The sequence below is a fragment of the Neophocaena asiaeorientalis genome, unplaced genomic scaffold (genome assembly GCF_003031525.2).
Source record: "Neophocaena asiaeorientalis asiaeorientalis breed wild unplaced genomic scaffold, Neophocaena_asiaeorientalis_V1.1 scaffold229, whole genome shotgun sequence".
Lineage (NCBI taxonomy): Eukaryota > Metazoa > Chordata > Mammalia > Artiodactyla > Phocoenidae > Neophocaena > Neophocaena asiaeorientalis.
This window is the reverse complement of record NW_020174096.1, coordinates 847,541-858,111: the sequence shown is the minus strand read 5'-3', so window position 1 is coordinate 858,111 and position 10,571 is coordinate 847,541. Positions and strand designations below refer to the sequence as shown.

General features: G+C 39.5%; 1 pseudogene; it reads left to right on the top strand.

Moving 5' to 3' along the window:
• The first annotated feature begins 4,382 nt into the window (after positions 1–4,382).
• LOC112405996 (tigger transposable element-derived protein 1-like) lies at positions 4,383–6,584 on the top strand (annotated as a pseudogene).
• The last annotated feature ends 3,987 nt before the right edge of the window (positions 6,585–10,571 follow it).

The following is a 10,571-nucleotide window of genomic DNA, read 5'->3' as shown; positions in this document are numbered from 1 at the left end:
GGGTTTCCTTTTCTCCATATCCTCATCAACACTTCTTATCTGTTGTCTTTTTTATAATAGCCATTCTGACAGGTGTGAGATGATAGCTCATTGCCGTTTTGATTTACATTCCCCCGATGATTAGTGATATTGCACATCCTTTCACATGCTTGTTGGCCATCTGTATGTCTTCTCTGGAAAAGTGTTTATTCAGGTTCTCTGCCAATTTTTTAATTGGATTGTTTGTTTTTTTGATGTTGAGTTGTATGAGTTCTTCATATATTTTGGATATTAACTCCTTATTAGATTTCACTTGCAAATATCTTCTCCCATTCAGTAGGCAGCCTTTTTGTTCTGTTGATTGTTTCTTTCGTTATGCAAAAGCTTTTTAGTTTGACCATTTGTTTATTTTGCTTTTGTTTCCCTTGCCTGAGGAGACATATCTAAAAACAAATTGCTAATACCAATGTCTGTCCTTGCTTACTAATTATAGCATCTGTGTCATTTCTGGGTGTATTTATACTGATCAATTTTTCTCCTGATTATGGGTCATATTCTCCTGCTTCTTTGTTTGCTGGGTAATCTTTGATTTGATATCAGATACCAGACGTTGTGAATTTTAAACTTTTGGGTGCTGGATTTTGTTGTATTTGTTTAAAATATTTTGATACTTTGCTCTTACACTTAGTTTGCTTACTTGGAAACAGTTTTATCCTTTCAAGCCTTACTTTTAAGCTTTGCTCGATGGGCCAAAACACTTTTAGCCTAGCGTTAGTTTGATTCCATTACTGAAGCAATACCTTTTCCAGGACATGACTTGATGCCTTGCACATTAGGAGGTCTTTTCACTTTGGCTACTGAGAACACAAACTATTCCCAGACCTGTATGAGAAATTATTCCAATTATTCTCTCCCTGTTTCTTTTCTGTTTCTGCTTCTTTCAGTTCTTAGTTGTTTCCTTACATGCATGCATTGATCAATACTCAACCAAAGACTTGAGTAGAAGCCTCATCTCCAGAGTAGTTTGTTCTCTCTCTCCCTTCTCTCCCTCCCACTAGCTCCTCTCCTTAAAGTTCTCCTGTCTGGTACTTTGCCTGCAAATTTTAGCCATCTTGGTGTCCCTGAATTCACACTCTTTCTCCTCAACTTGGGGAGATGGCTGGGCTCTCTTTGAACCCTGTGCTATGGCCTAGAAATTCTCTCTAGGGGGTAAGTTGGAAGGATTACAGGGTTCACCTCATTGATTTCCCTTTTCTCAGGAATTACTGTCATGCACCTTTTATCCAATGTCTAAAACTATTGTTTCATATATACTCTATTGCCCTCTATCCCAACAATTTATTTTCATCATTATCCAATAACATTACAAAAAAGACTGCCTTGTATATGTCTCCAAAAAAATAATTAAGCAGTCATAGACCCCATCCTGGAGAATTTTAAGTCTAATGTGGCCAGAATTGAACAAACTCCACAGGTTAAGCTGGCTAAATTCTCAAGTCTGCAAATTCCTACAGAGAGTTTTTAGAAGTAGAAAGTTAATGAAATCTCTACTACCAAGAAAAAGGCAATCACTAATAGTCTTGTCCTGTCCTGCAGACAAATGTAACATAAACTGAGGTGAAAAACAATAGGGTGACTTTGCCCAAATGCACATGATTAATTACTAGAAAAAGTGAGTCTAAAATCCAGCTGTCATGACTCTCAGTCATCACTGTTTTTCTTCATTATTTTCCCTCTGGGTGAATATCTATCACTTATAAATCTGAGAAGTAATAAATCATTGTTCCCTCAGCCATAACATCAAGGGGATGATGATTCAGTTGGGTGCTGAGAAAATACTGGAATTGAATTGTTGCTAACAATTGTCATGGCTCTTAAGCAGAACTCAGCCCAGGATACTGGAATGGTTACCTGTGCCATCTCCACAGCCCTCCAGAGCTTTCTCTGGGGTGTATGGGCAGTAGTAACTAGTGGTTGAGTGTACAGGCTCTAGTCTAGGCCGACTTAACATTGTTTTCCTTCTCTGCTTCTTGCCAGCCTGTTTCCTCATATATAAAATGAGGACAGGACTTCCCTGGTGGCTCAGTTGTTAAGAAACCGCCTGCTAATGCAGGGGACATGTTCGATCACTGGTCCAGGAAGATCTCTCATGCCGTGGAGCAACTAAGCCCACAAACCACAACTACTGAGCCCGCGTGCCACAACTACTGAAGCCCACGTGCTCTAGGGCCCACGTGCTGCAAATACTGAGCCTGCATGCTACAACTACTGAAGCCCACGTGCCTAGAGCCCATGCTCTGCAACAAGAGAAGCCACTGCAATGAGAAGCCTGTGCACTGCAACGAAGAGTAGCCCCCACTCACCGCAACTAGAGAAAGTCCACGCACAGCAACGAAGACCTAAAGCAGCCAAAAGTAAAAATAAATAAACAAATAAAATGAGGACAATAAAAGTACCCTCATAGTGGATGTGTTGAAAGATTTGAATGATTCAGTGCATTGAGGTGTTTAGCATTTATTCTGAATCTTAGTGAGAAATTAATAAATGTTCATTATTATCATTATTTTGTTACATTATGACAATGTTTTTCTAGAACATCTTTAACAACAGAAGCTGAGAGTGGTCTTTCCTTGAAAGCCAAAAACATCCCATTATTGTGTTTGCCTCCATTTAGTTTGGCTTAGGCAAGACTCTGCAGAATCAAATAATTTTTCTTCCACTAGAATGGTTAGAACTCTATGCCCAGGCACCTATGAGTGTGTACACCATGGGAATATAGTGCTCTTTTAATTAAACTTTATAAAATCTGTAGAACTCTTGAAAGAAATGCATAAAATTATGTGAAACACATAATTTCACAGGGAGAAACAACAAACAGTTCAACTGTAGGCTGAATAAGTTATCACTCCTGGTGATGCTGATTTTGTAGGGTTCTGAGAAACTTATTTTTACCGCCTGCTGCACCTTTAAATTATGTCAGCTGGCCAATTTTTTACCTAACTGAAAAATCAGGCAAAAACTATGAACTCAAACTGTGGCATCTTCTGTTGGCTTCAATACAAGTTGAATGCTTGGGGTATTTAATGACTATTCATTTATATACACATAAAGCTGCTTCAGCGTTTTACCAAGGCCCACTTCCAATCATTGTCCTTTAATAGCTATCTGGGACTGTTCTTTTGATTCATACCTGAGAACAGTTGCCAGCAACCTTTTCAAACTTGCATTGCCAGTGGGTATTTGAATAAGACAGGTGGAATATGCTGGGTAAAAATATTGTGCTATAGTCCTAACACCATTAACTTAGTATGCCCTGAGCAACCACTGACCAATTCTTGCTATTAAAGGGAATGAATAAGGGAGGCAATTGGTTAGGACAAAGCAGCCACCCCCTACCCCTAATCATTTTCCCCAGCCACTTTAGCAGGGAGCATGTGGACTGTAATTGTTTCTAAGTCTCTGTTGTAACCTGACTTTATATTTAGCAGGGGGTCAGAGAAGAAGATGAAAGATTTGATAATACAGATGTGGTCTCAGTGAAAACTGGTGAAGTAAGACTGAATCATACTTAATTATTACAGGGCTAAGTAAAGATTCAGCAGGCATCTACATAGATAGAAAGCCAGGAGACAGCCTGATGAATACAAAACATCTCCATTCTAATTCTAATTCATATTGTTACCAAGTTTTCTCGCTACAAATGGGCATAGGCTTTTAAGAGTTATGTCTGATGTGAGTAACATGCTCTGGAAAATGTTTTATTACTGCTAACATCACCAGGGTATGAATCTTAGAGTTGATTTGTCTCACAAGAATGTTTACTAACTTTTTTATATGGTTTGGCAAGGGATAGAATCACTATAAATGAAAAATATATATTAATGGAATAAAAAATGCTTTTTTCACAAATTAATCAGAGATCATTCACAGGCAGAAACTTTTTCTTCAAAATGGAAAAAAATTACCCAATTTGTTATCTTTATACAAGCGTACCTTGTTTTATTGCATTTCACAGTATGGTGTTCTGCAAATACTGTGTTTTTTACAGATTGAAAGTTTGTGGCAACCCTACATTGAGCAATTCTATAGGTGCCATTTTTCCAACAGCATTTGCTCACTTGGTGTGTCTGTGTCACATTTTGGCAATTCTCACAATATTTCAAACTTTTTCATTATAATGTTATTTGTTATGGTGATCTGTGATCAATGATCTTTGATGCTACTATTGTAATTATTTTGGGGCAAGACGAACTACTCCCATATACCACCATGAACTTAATCAATAAATATCATGTGTGTTCTGACTGCTCTACCTATTGGCCATTCCCTGTCTCTCCAGCTCTCCTCAGGCCTGTTCCCTGAGACAAAGCAATATTGAAATTAGGCCAATTAATAACTCTACAATGGCCTCTAAATATTCAAGTGAAAGGAAGAGTTGCACATCTCTTCCTTTAAATCAAAAGCTAGAAATGATTAAGCTTACTGAGGAAGGCACGTCAGAAGCCAAGACTGGCTGAAAGTTAGGTCTCTTACGCCAAACCGTTAGCCAAGTTGTGAATGCAAAGGAAAAGGAAAAGTGCTACTCCAGTAAACACATGTATGCTAAGAAAGTGAAACAGTCTTACTGCTGATGTGGAGAAAAATTTAGTGATCTGGCAAGGTGATCAAAACAACCACAACATTCCCTTAAATCAGAGCCTAATCCAGAGAAAGCCCCTAACTCTCTTCAATTCTATGAAGGCTGAGAGAAGTGAGGAGGCTGCAGAAGAAAAGTCTGAAGTTAGCAGAGGTTGATTCATGAGGTTGAAAAAAAGAAGTTGTCTCCATAATATTAAGTGTAACGTGAAGCAGCAAGTGCTCTTGGAGAAGCTGCAGAAAGTTATCCAGAATATCCAGCTAAACTAATTAATGAAAATCTCTACCCTAAACAAAATACTTTCAATGTAGATGAACCAGTCTTATATTGGAAGAAGATGCCATCTAGGACTTTCATAGCTAGAGAGGAGAAGTCAATACCTGGCTTCAAAACTTCAAAGGGGGCTTCCCTTGTGGCACAGTGGTTGGGAGTCTGCCTGCCGATGCAGGGGACATAGGTTCGTGCCCCGGTCCAGGAAGATCCCACATGCCATGGAGCAGCTGGGCCTGTGAGCCATGGCCGCTGAGCCTGCGCGTCCGGAGCCTGAGCTCCGCAACGGGAGAGGCCACAATGCCACAACAGTGAGAGGCCCGCGTACCGCAAAAAAACAAACAAACAAACAAACAAAAACTTCAAAGGACAGGCTGACTCTCTTGTTAGGGGCTAATGCAATTGGTGACTTGAAGTTTAAGCCTATGCTCATTGACCATACCAAAAACACTAGGGCCTTATGTTAAAGGGTTATGTTAATGTTAGGGAATTATGTTAAATCTACTCTACCTATGCTCTAGAAATGGAGCAACAAAGTTTGATGACAGCACACCTGTTTATAATATGATTTACTGAACATTTTAAGCCCACTTTTGAGACCTACTGCTCAGAAAAAAATTCCTTTCAAAATATTACTGCTCATTGACAATGCACCTGGTCGCCCAAGAACTCTGATAAAAATGCACAATGAGATTCATGTTGTTGTTTTTTTTTTGTGGTACACGGGCCTCTCACTGTTGTGGCCTCTCCCATTGCAGAGCACAGGCTCCGGACGTGCAGGCTCAGCGGCCATGGCTCACGGGCCCAGTCGCTCCATGGCATGTGGGATCTTCCTGGACTGGGGCACGAACCCGTGTCCCCTGCATCGGTAGGAGGACTCTCAACCACTGCGCCACCAGGGAAGCCCTAATGTTGTTTTTATGTCTGCTAACACAACATCCACTCTGCAGCCCATGGATCAAGGAGTCATTTTGACTTTCAAGTTTTATTATTTAAGAAGTATATTTTGTTAGGCTATAGCTGCCGTAGATAGTGATTCCTCCAGTGGATCTGGGCAAAGTTAATTGAAAAAGTTCTGGAAAGGATTCACCATTCTAGGTGCCATTAAGAACATTCACAATTTATGGGAAGAAGTAAAAACATCAACATTAACAGGTTGGAAGAAGTTGATTCCAACCCTCATAGGTGATTTTGAGGAGTCTGAGACTTCAGTGGAGGAAGTAACTACAGTTCTAAGAGAACTTGAATTAGAAGTGGAGCCTGAAGTTGTGACTGAATTACTGCAATCTCATGATAAAATGAATGAGGAGTTACTTCTCAAGGATGAGCAAAGAAAGTGGTTTCTTGTGATAGAATCTACTCTTGGTGAAGATTGTTGAAATGACAACAGAGGATTTAGAATGTCATGTAAATTAGTTGATAAGGCAGTGGCACAGTTTGGGAGGATTCAGTCCAATTTGAAGGAAGTTTTACTGTGGGTAAAATGCTATCAAACAGCATTTTCACAACAGAGAAATTGTTGTGAAAAGAAAAGTCAATGGATGTGGCAACTTCATTGTTGTCTTATGTTAAGACACTGCCATGGTCACCCCAGCCTTCAGCAACCACCAGCCTGATCAGTCAGCAGCCATCAACATCAAGGCAAGACCCTCCACCAACAAAAAGATCGCAACTCACTAAAGGCTCAGATGATAGATAGCATTTTTAGCAATAAAGTATATTTAATTAAAGTCTGTACATTGTTTTTTTAGACATAGTGCTATCGCACACTTAATAGACTACAGTATAGTGTAAACATAACTTTTATATGCCCTGGGAAATGAAAAAAAATTCATATGACTCACTTTATTGTGATATTCACTTTACTGCAGTGGTCTGGAACAAACCCACAATATTTCTGAGGTCTGCCTGTATTTATCTTACAGATTGTTGAAATACAGTAATGCAATATGTTGTATGTTGGGAGAATAAAAATATTCTCTTCTTTCAAGACAAATTAAACACTACTTTCTTTCTGATCTCTATTTTCTTTTCCAAGACTCCTGTTTTTTAAAAACTAAGTTATAGTTTGTGTGTCTATAAATAGGGGTGTGTGTGAGGGGTGACAGCGAGTAATCATAACCTTTTATTGAACGCTCACCATTTGCTAAGCTTAATGTACCTTTTCTCTTTTGGTCTTCAAGATACTTATACAAAGTGAAGACTATTCTCCATATTTATTTTACAGATGAGAACAGAGAAGCAAAGCGGAACCTTTCTGAAACATTAGCTCTCTCAGTCATAAGCATACCTCACTAACACAGAATTTCATAAGCGTGTTTCTTACCTGGTCTTCTCTCCACTGGCCACCACAATCTTTAAATAACTGGGGAGGGACCACCCAGCTCATGTGTCCTTATATTTAAACAGTATCTTAACAGATTTGTGAGAATGCCTGGACCACACTATCGAGATCTACACTTAAAAATGATGATTTATAAAACTTAAAGGGAGTTTTATATTAACTTTTTCTTCTTTCCCCCAAGAATCTAGTAATAGCTCTTATCCTCTGTATCAAAGACAAGAACCTGTCCTTTGGCCACTCTCAGTCTTCCTCTAGGGCTCCAGATCATCTTATGGGAACATTCTCTTCTTGATTCAGAGACCTTAAAGTCACCCGTAATTCTTCAGTTCTGTGCCTTCAGAAAGTTCATCAATAATTTCTGTGGAAGATTCTGTTTTCCTCTATTTCATTCTGGAAAAGACTGGCTGTTGTCTTTACTAGTTAATGGCAATGCTCACGTGATACTGCAGCTCTCTCCCTCTCTCTAACCTAAATGTTTTTTACCTGCACCCTCTCTGGTGGCATGTTCTCTTTGTTGGTATATTATCTTCAGTTTCTCCACTCGTCTGTGTAAAATCCTTTTAGAAGGAGCCCCTTCCTATTTGGAACATGAACTGAGAACATCAGCCAGCACACATACCTGCCCTTGGAGAACATTATAAACATGTTCCAGCAATAGTCAAGGTTATTACTGACAAATCACTCTGTGCCCAAATAACAGGTGGGTAACAGTTCCATCCTTGATTCCACATTACAACTCTACCACTGGGCAAATTACAAATTAAAATGATGGAACTTTTGGTCATTACAACACTAATGCTCTATGTCTACACTAAGGTGCCTTGAACTCTTCTGTCTTGTTTTCTACTGTTAATTATCCCCACATAAAAATCTGAGTGCTTTTAATATGCTTGAGGATGGTCTGTGCAACACACGGCGTTCCCTCCACGATTCCCAATGCGTGTGCTGTTGCCTCACACAAAAGTGAAGGGACAAGTTGAACCATGTCCTGTGACTTTAGAACATACCAGTTTAATTAAAAAAAACATTCTTTAATAGTTTGAAATTCAGGGAATTCTAAAAGAAAAAATTATAGCCGTCAAGAAAATCTGGAAGAGGAAAATTTAAGATGTGTCAGTTATACTAAGCACTTGTCTCCCTTTCTTTGAAGTTCAAGTTCCTTCACATAGAAAGATGCTTTTTTATGGTATTGCTGGGCTTTTAGCCATGGTTAGATTAAACAATACAAATGCTTTGTTTGTGTACAATGTCTTTCATCTGGATTCTTTGTAAGGCTCTGAACACACACTCATTAATCCTCACAGCATTTCATTGTATGTGTATGCTTCTTTCTTCCTTAGACAGGAATTCAACGGACAATGTAATTTAAGTGTTGATTTCACTATCATGCAAGCAGAATCCCAGTTTTCTTGCCATTTTCTGGCATAACCATTTTTCTGGGGCTTTTTCCTCTTTGCTTTTAGTTATCCACAGAGCATTTCATTACACACTTGTACTTTCAATTTATTTAACTTTGTATCTTTCTGAATACTTATTTTACCAACCTGAATTATACAGCTTTGCTATAGTGTTCACATTATTTTTCAAGCCATTTTCCCCGAAATGAATTTCTAGACTCTGGTTTGGACAAAAGTCTCAAGGGAATCATTATAGACTTCACCTGAGATTTGTCTGGAAAGTTTGTGGAATGTAGATGTCTATACTTTCTTCTGATTGATATTATCAACTGTATTTCTAATGAACTATTTTCAATAGTTTTAAGTGTTCTCAAAAAGCACATAGGTTTTTCAAGAAATAAAGTTGGGTAGTTTGATTTACTGTTCTGTATAACTTGCTTGGTTTTATACTTAGCAAGTGCTGTTCCCTTCTTGCATCTTCTTAAACACAGAGACCCACCATCATACACATACACATTTGCCATTGGCTTTTTTCCAGAGCAGTTCGATGTCTACTTTTAGATGAAACATCTGTCACTCTGTACTAAAGGTCCCCAGACTATGAGAGAGAAATAGAAAAGGGATAGACAGTTCTACATGGATTGGAGGCAGATATAATCTTACCTTCTCTCTCTAGTTTGAAAGCTGATACCTGAATGTAACTGACATGACCATGCATAGGGAAAGCAGCAGCTTTAAAGCAACTTGACTCCTTCCACAACTGTCTACACCTCTGTGGCACCCAGGAGCTAACTCAGTGAAGCACTGGGCCGACATGCCTTCTGTGTGACTTGAGCCAGTCCTTAAAGGAGGCAGGAGCTTGTGCCACCTGGGCATCTGGATGGTTCTCCCAAACAACTCTTCCTACAATACATTATAGGAGGTCCTGGAGGGAGTCATAATCTGAAATCTCTACAGATGAGAAGAGGCCCCAAGGAGAGAACATTGACAGCTCATGGTATACAAGAGTTTTGCCTATTTATGACCGGAATGGACAGATATCCTGCCAAATTCTAGTCTTATTCTCTAGTTTGTTTCTCGTGTGGCCTCACTCACTCTCACAGCTTTGATAATCATTTTTACACTGCCAGTTCTGCATCCCCAACTGTGATATCTCTACTCATTTTCAGAGCCATATGGCCAACTCTCTGCTAGTCATTTTGACTCTAATTTCTCACTAAATTAAATTCACAATCTGTCCTACACCTTCTCCTCCTCCTGTTCTATATCTCAGACATCATCATATCATCATAATTGCCAAAACCAGAAATTCTATAGCCACGCTTTACTTCTCCCTCTTCTTCCACAACTCCACCACACACACACACACACACACACACACACACTCACAGACACACTCACACACACAAACACACACTCACTCAGTATTCAAAGCCACCTATTGATCTTACCTTTCAAATAACTTTGGGAATCAACTACTGTGCTCCATCCCCACTGCCACTGCTGAAGTTCAAAGTCAAACCATCCCTAGCTTAGATAACTGTTAATATCCTTTTAATCAGTTAGCCTTCTGTCTCCATTCTTGCCCTTCCTCTGCCACCTCTCCAGACTGGCCTCTAATTTCTATCTATGCTTACAACTCCTCAAAGACTGTGTTCTTTCCCTTACACTTGAGACTTCACACATGCTGTGCTCTCCAGGTAGAAGACTCCTCTGCCTTCCTTGACGGGCAACTGCTACTGATCCTTCAGATCTCAGCTTCGATGTCACTGCCCTAATCTCCGAATTGGAGTAAGGCATCTCTCCTTTGTGGTCCCCAAGCACTCAGGGCTTTCCCTGTCACAGGACAGTACTGGAAATCCCTGTTTGCTTGTTTATGCTCCCAGCTGACTGTAACCTCCATCAGGCTTGGAACCTGGCCTACCTTGCTCACCATTGTTTTGTT